The following is an 8,176-nucleotide window of genomic DNA, read 5'->3' as shown; positions in this document are numbered from 1 at the left end:
AAGTGGTTGGTGTCTTTGATGAAGGATGGGAGACTGCATGTAATGGGTTGAAGGTGTTGATCTACGTAGGCAGAGATGCGTTCGGTGGGGGCTTGGTAACCAGCTACAATGGGACGGCCGGGATGATTGGGTTTGTGAATTTTAGGAAGAAGGTAGAAGGTAGGGGTGCGGGGTGTTGGTGGGGTCAGGAGGTTGATGGAGTCGGGTCTTCCGGCGGACAAGGGTTCCACAACTGTGGTACTTGATCGTCGGGAGTATGTGGCTGAGGGACTGCGTCAGCTTTCAGACAACACTACTTACAAAGTTTGCCAAGGCAATCCCATTCCTGATGTCCAGGCGGAGCTTCAAGGAATCCTCAGAACCTTAGGCCCCCTACAAAACCTTACACCCGACTCCATCAACCTCCTGACCCCACCAACACCCCGCACCCCTACCTTCTACCTTCTTCCCAATATTCACAAACCCAATCATCCCGGCCGTCCCATTGTAGCTGGTTACCAAGCCCCCACCGAACGCATCTCTGCCTACGTAGATCAACACCTTCAACCCATTACATGCAGTCTCCCATCCTTCATCAAAGACACCAACCACTTTCTCAAACGCCTGGAATCCCTACCCAGTCTGTTACCCCCGGAAACCATCCTTGTAACCATTGATGCCACTTCCTTATACACAAATATTCCGCATGTCCAGGGCCTCGCTGCGATGGAGCACTTCCTTTCACGCCGATCACCTGCCGCCCTACCTAAAACCTCTTTCCTCATTACCTTAGCCAGCTTCATCCTGACCCACAACTTCTTCACTTTTGAAGGCCAGACATACCAACAATTAAAGGGAACAGCCATGGGTACCAGGATGGCCCCCTCGTATGCCAACCTATTCATGGGTCGCTTAGAGGAAGCCTTCCTGGTTACCCAGGCCTGCCAACCCGAAGTTTGGTACAGATTTATTGATGACATTTTCGTGATCTGGACTCACAGTGAAGAAGAACTCCAGAATTTCCTCTCCAACCTTAACTCCTTTGGTTCCATCAAATTCACCTGGTCCTACTCCAAATCCCATGCCACTTTCCTTGACGTTGACCTCCACCTGTCCAATGGCCAGCTCCACACGTCCGTCCACATTAAACCCACCAACAAGCAACAGTACCTCCATTATGACAGCTGCCACCCATTCCACATCAAACGGTCCCTTCCCTACAGCCTTGGTCTTCGTGGCAAACGAATCTGCTCCAGTCCGGAATCCTTGAACCATTACACCAACAACCTGAAAACAGCTTTTGCATCCCGTAACTACCCTCCCGACCTGGTACAGAAGCAAATAACCAGAGCCACATCCTCATCTCCTCAAACCCGGAACCTTCCACAGAAGAACCCCAAAAGTGCCCCACTTGTGACGGGATACTTTCCGGGACTGGATCAGATTCTGAATGTGGCTCTCCAGCAGGGATACGACTTCCTCAAATCCTGCCCTGAAATGAGATCCATCCTTCATGAAATCCTCCCCACTCCACCAAGAGTGTCTTTCCGCCGTCCACCTAACCTTCGCAACCTCTTAGTTCATCCCTATGAAATCCCCAAACCACCTTCCCTACCCTCTGGCTCCTACCCCTGTAACCGCCCCCGGTGTAAAACCTGTCCCATGCACCCTCCCACCACCACCTATTCCAGTCCTGTAACCCGGAAGGTGTACACGATCAAAGGCAGAGCCACGTGTGAAAGCACCCACGTGATTTACCAACTGACCTGCCTACACTGTGAAGCGTTCTATGTGGGAATGACCAGCAACAAACTGTCCATTCGCATGAATGGACACAGGCAGACAGTGTTTGTTGGTAATGAGGATCACCCTGTGGCTAAACATGCCTTGGTGCACGGCCAGCACATCTTGGCACAGTGTTACACCGTCCGGGTTATCTGGATACTTCCCACTAACACCAACCTGTCAGAACTCCGGAGATGGGAACTTGCCCTTCAGCATATCCTTTCTTCTCGCTATCCGCCAGGCCTCAATCTCCGCTAATTTCTAATTTCAATTTGCCGCCGCTCATACCTCACCTGTCTTTCAACTTCATCTTTGCCTCTGTACATCTGCCCCGACTGACATCTCTGCCCAAACTCTTTGCCTTTACAAATGTCTGCTTGTGTCTGTGTATGTGTGGATGGATATGTGTGTGTGTGCGAGTGTATACCTGTCCTTTTTTCCCCCTAAGGTAAGTCTTTCCGCTCCCGGGATTGGAATGACTCCTTACCCTCTCCCTTAAAACCCATATCCTTTTGTCTTTCCTTCTCCTTCCCTCTTTCCTGACGAGGCAACCATTGGTTGCGAAAGCTAGAATTTTGTGTGTATGTTTGTGTTTGTTTGTGTGTCTATCGACCTGCCAGCGCTTTTGTTTGGTAAGTTTCATCATCTTTCTTTTTAGATATATTTTTCCCACGTGGAATGTTTCCCTCTATTATATATATATATATATATATATATATATAAAAAAAAATACCTCTGAGTTTTTGCACCCTTTCCATCTATGTGTAGGACTTCTATATCTGTTACATATTTGTTGTTTTTGTTCAAGCAAAACTCCACAAAGGTCAAATGTTGCTGCTTTAATCTTCCAGCATCTGTGGTGTTCCCTGAGCCTTGTACAGATTGATATCCCCATCTAACCAACGTAGCAAGCAATAAATTAAGAACTTGACATGTTTATCTTTCCTTGGTCCTCATATTTGGTATCTGTTATCTACTAGAAAATGTGTTTATAACTCAAAACACAGATCATACAGTAATAATAAATTTCGTAAAACAAGTCTAGAAAAGTGTCTTCTTTAGTTATAATGATAGACAATGTTTTACCAAGAACCTACTATTGGATTAGTTAAAATATTGTGTTCTGCACTTGATATAACTTATGACACATTAATCCTGATGAATTTCATGTAAAATATGAGGTTTCTAGTATCAAAACTGGCCAAGTTGCTGAAGCCACATTTTTCATTAAGGATGAAAAACCTCTACAGGTAAAACAATGATGGTCACACATGGTTTCCTTTCATAGTTGCATCCTTAATGGTTTAATATTTAAGTTCTATTGTTTCATGAAATGTAATCATAATGAACCCATTTGTTTTTGTTAACTTAAGCTGGCCATTGTTGTTGCAGTTTTGCATAAAATATATATATATATATATATATATATATATATATATATATATATATATATATATATATATATATATATATATATATATACACACACACACACACACACACACAAAAATGTCCTCTTTTTAAATTCCAAAAGTTTCTGAAGAAAGCAGTTAAATTAAAATAAAGTGACACTGTAATTGCTTTTCTACACAGTAATAAAAACGAATTTCAACAAAAATTGAATAATAACTTGTCAAAAAGAACAGCTGAAAACTGAGAACACAAAATAGGAATTCTTGCGCTCTAATTTTGCAGTCTACTCAGACCTTGAACACTATGAAAGAAAATGACCTTCAAATAACCACGCACATTAACAGAATTAATATGATAGATACTGTTCACACAGACTGAGTAATATTGTTGTTTTAAGTCTTCAATCGTTCTCATTCAGGTAACAATATCAAGCATTTCACATCAACCATTGATGGACTATGTTGGAATTCTTATTACATGTGTGACCTGTTTCACTAGCTGATGTTACTGTTTTACAAAACTGCAATGACTTAACATCTTCCCATGTTGAGCCAAAGTACCATGATGAAAAGGACCACTTCAGCTGTGCGATAGATCTTTATTTATGATCCAACTAGTTTTGCAGTGTGAGCTACATCTTCAGTGATATCTATTTATTTCATAATTTATTACAGTGGGCCAAAGTGTTTCTGCAGTAGATTTTTATGTCTCTTGTTTTAGAGACAGGAAGAGTAATGCCTTTGATCATTGTGTGAGGTGTCATTTGAGCCAGCAGTTTTCCTCTTTTATGCAGACGTCAGTGCTTCCCAACGCCGGTATTGCAGTATACCACACAGTTTACATGGACAGAATTTTTTACCTTCTCTGTTTTCTCCGTAATAATTATTTTGGTGTTAGCTACTGCAGAATACCATTGAGAAAGATGTTTGAGTGTATCAGCAACCTGTGATTTCCAATCACGTATCTCACAAGCCATATCCAGATGAAAAACATTTCAATGATTTGATAACATCGGTTCATATTCATCAGGGTAAACACCCCTTAAAATCATTAGTTGATACAAGAGATTAGTGTTGCCAATGTAAAAATGAATATTATGACTCCAAAGAATATACACTATAAGGAATTATTTTTCCTGCTGACATAATAACACTGTCTGAGGTGTGTGCTGCTCAAGCTACACGCTACAGAAACCAAAATTGTAGTTTAACCAAAGCTACTCAAAGGGGATAGAAAGCTAGGGATCTTTGCTGATGGACAAACTTGTGGTTGGTACATAATTTTAATTTCAACCAAAGAACAAATTTCATTATTACAGAATTACAGAATCAGAATAACAATATAAAAATTTAATTCGGACCTTTGGCCTCTTAAGGAAACATACAACTGACTTCAACAGTCTTTAAATTTCGGACGCTTGTCTTTCACCAAACTTAGAAAAACTATGCGATTGGACCATGATTTAATATAACAAACAGTATTTTAAAGATAATAATTAGATCTGATTGCAAAAGGATCACAGACAGTCACCAACATAAGCGCACTGTTAAGCTCATTGCTTATGTAATCAAAATTTCCGGTTACTTATGAAAATATCTCATCTGTATATTTAACTAAAAGATGGGAGCGCAACATATACAAGGTGGTACTCGGAACAAACAAGTAAAAGCGACCGCTAAGTAATTTCGAAGATGATCAGGCTGCAAGCCAGGGCAGAAAGCATGCCGAACACAGACACGATCTCAGCCTGCCCGCCAAGGCGACAAACCCCATCTCCCCCACATACCAGACCATTTCTGCAACAGCAAATAATTTATCCGGCAGACAAATTCAACTCGTGATTCAGCGTTTTCAAGACAATTTAAGGCTTACTACGTGTGTGACTATCTGTAACATAACTGAAAACCAAACTCAGACATTTACCAAATACAAGAAAAATTAAAATTACACTGACTTAACATAGCTGTGCCCTTCATATTAAAAGAAAGTATAAAACTAAAACTGGGCGAAGAGCACACTTATTAACATACTACATCAAATTAACACTATTCCCTTTTGCATTTGCTGAAATAATTACTCTCTGCTCTGCAGAATCAACACTTTGAAGTCTTAGAAATCTTAAGTTCAGTATAACACTCTCTTATTCAGAACCATGCTTAACTGATCTCTGGCAGATACAACATGCCACCATAGGTTTCACTAATCTTCACAGGTTAACAGCAGGATATGAATCGTACATAACTCAATGCTTCCTGTTACACAATGAGAAGATGTCCAGCACGAGATGATGGACCCACCACAATTTGGACGCCAACTCGTCGACTAATCAGCACCGTACACCCGGCATGTGGCAAAATGGCAAGGACGGCAAGTATGGTGAGGCCCCAGGCACAGTGGATAGAGACATGGGCCTGCCTTCAAAACATATTGCCTCGTTGAACACTGACCGGAGAGAGCCTTCAGCCACACTCCAAGCTGGAAAAACAAAAGCGGAACAGTCAGAGATGCAAGACCAGACTAGTGTCGCTATCGGCGACACAAGTGGAGCATAACTAGCGCCAGTTGCCAATCTCACCCTCCTATTAGAGATCCACCCACCAGAGGAGCCAATGGTAAAAGACTATGATGCCAACTTAACCTGGCTCAAGGGGCACTCTTGAAACCCTACCCGAGCTAAGCTCCTTTACCTGGAAATTCACTGGACTATGAATCTTACAGTTTTGGCACAGCCCACGATATCTTGGCTTAAGCTTGCCCTTTACATCCTGATCCATGGGAGTGGCCAAATTGCGAACAAATACCTAATTGCCAAATTTCCTCGGAAAGGGTTTTCACCCTTAATTGTACCTCTTTGCCTGCCGCCTGTGCAATAAATGTATGTTATTCTGAGCCCGCTGCCAATTTTCTCTCAAATCTTCAGGAGTGATCGATGCTGGCAACAAATCACTGATACTTCACAAGTTCGAGAGGGGAGAATTAACAGAATACGTGAACATTAATGCATTGGGTGCAACACCAGTGGCCTCATGTCTCGCGGAATTAAATGCCTGATTAAGCCAGGGAAGACTCGAATCCCATCTACTTGGTGACTTAGAATGGTGTATAGTCAAGGCTGCCTTTAAATTCTGGTTGACCCTCTCCGCAAAGGACACCTTCTGATTATATGGAGTGGTGGTAATATGTTTGATCCCATGGTTGAAACAAAAGGCCTTAAAGATCTTCAATAAAAAGGCTGGGGAACTGTCACTCACCAAGGATTTAGGTGGTCCAAACCGTGAAATTACTCTAGCCAACCCCACGAGTTGGTAGCAACCACACAAAGCAAGAGAAGGCATCGGCTACAACCAATACATATTTGTTACCCCTTCTAGTGTGTGGCAATGGTTCTATGTAGTCAATAAAGACTCTATTGAGAGGGTAATAGCCCATGAGAAGTGCCTACATTGGGTTTCGGCCTTTTACATGCCTGACAACTTGCAACCAAATGACGCACTTCGTGATACAGTGAGTGCCAAACAAATCTTTCAAGGACCTTGGCTAAGGTCTTACACAGGCCTAAATGGCCACCAACTACAGACTCTCGGAAGTACTTAAGTACCATAGGTACCAAACACATCAGCAAGCAAATCTTTAACTGCTGGTCCTTGCCCACCTGCTTGCAAAGGATACCACGACTGAGACAATAACCCGGAGAAAACTCCCTTAGAATTAACTTCTCCGTAACCAGTCCCCAGACCAAGTCCTCCAACTGCTTTTCTTGCAGGTCACAAAATAGCTCAGGAATATCCGACAATGTATCTCCCACCACAAATTGCGGTTCAGATCTTTGGGCCTCGGAAGGCTCCTCAGCAAACATACGACTTAATCCATCAGCTACTGCATTATCAGAACCCTTAATATGTTTGATGTCAAAACAAAATGCTGAAATATGCACAGCCGAATGAGCAATTAAACTAATTTTTCATGACCTAGCCAGAACCCAGTTCAAATCCTGGTTATCTGTCTCTAGGAGCAATTGCTTATGATCAAGATAAAAGTTGAACTTCTCTAAGACAAGTATAACTGCTAGGGCCTCCAGTTCATAAACAGAATAATTAGACTCGGGACCAGATAAACGGCATGACGCATAGGCTAAGGGCCTTCTTTGTCCCTCCTCTTCCTGGAATAAGACAGCTGCAACACCCACATGGGAAGCATCAGTTTGTACGTCCCAGTTCTTATCAAAATTTGGTACAGCCAGTAAGGGTGGATTAGAAATGGCAGCCTGAAAGGCAATTTGCTGGACTTCACCCCAAATGGACTCCCTATCCTTCTTACAAAGATTGTTGAGGAGAGCAGCTAATTGGGCAAAATTCGTTACGAACTTGTGAAAGAAATTCACCATTTCCACAAAGCGGGCGATTTCCTTCTTACTTCGTGGAGGGGGGGAACTCACGCAAAACCTTAGTTCTTTCCTGATCAATGCTGACCCCCTTAGCCGAGACTAAGCGTCCCAAAAATGAAATCTGTGACCTACAAAGGGTAATTTTTGAGGAATTGATGTAAGCGGTCAAAAACTTGATCCAGATGATATGTGTGATCCTCTAGGGTCCGACTATAAACCACTATGTCATCAAGGTAATTATACACGCAGACAAATTTCAGCTCGCCCAGAATGGCATCTAGTAAATGAGATAATACTGCTGTACCCATGGTCGAACCAAAAGGAACTCGATTGAATTCGAAAAGGTTCCAGTCAGCGGAAAATACTGTGACCGGCTTTGATGCTTCCGATAGGGGATCTGGTAATACGCCTCATTTAAATCGAGGATGATAAACATAGTCGCGGCAGAAAACCAGGTGAAACAGTTGTGTAAATCTGGAAGCGGCACAGATTCCAGGACTACCTTCTTGTTAAGATGACGGTAGTCTATAACAACATGAAAATCTTTGCCTTGTGTTTTTGGAACCAAGAAAATGAGTGTAGCATACAGCGAGGTGGATGGCCTAATCCTGAAGC

The sequence above is a fragment of the Schistocerca piceifrons genome, chromosome 9 (assembly GCF_021461385.2).
Source record: "Schistocerca piceifrons isolate TAMUIC-IGC-003096 chromosome 9, iqSchPice1.1, whole genome shotgun sequence".
NCBI classification, from domain to species: domain Eukaryota; kingdom Metazoa; phylum Arthropoda; class Insecta; order Orthoptera; family Acrididae; genus Schistocerca; species Schistocerca piceifrons.
The sequence above is the reverse complement of the archived record's forward strand: the minus strand, read 5'-3'. Positions refer to the sequence as shown.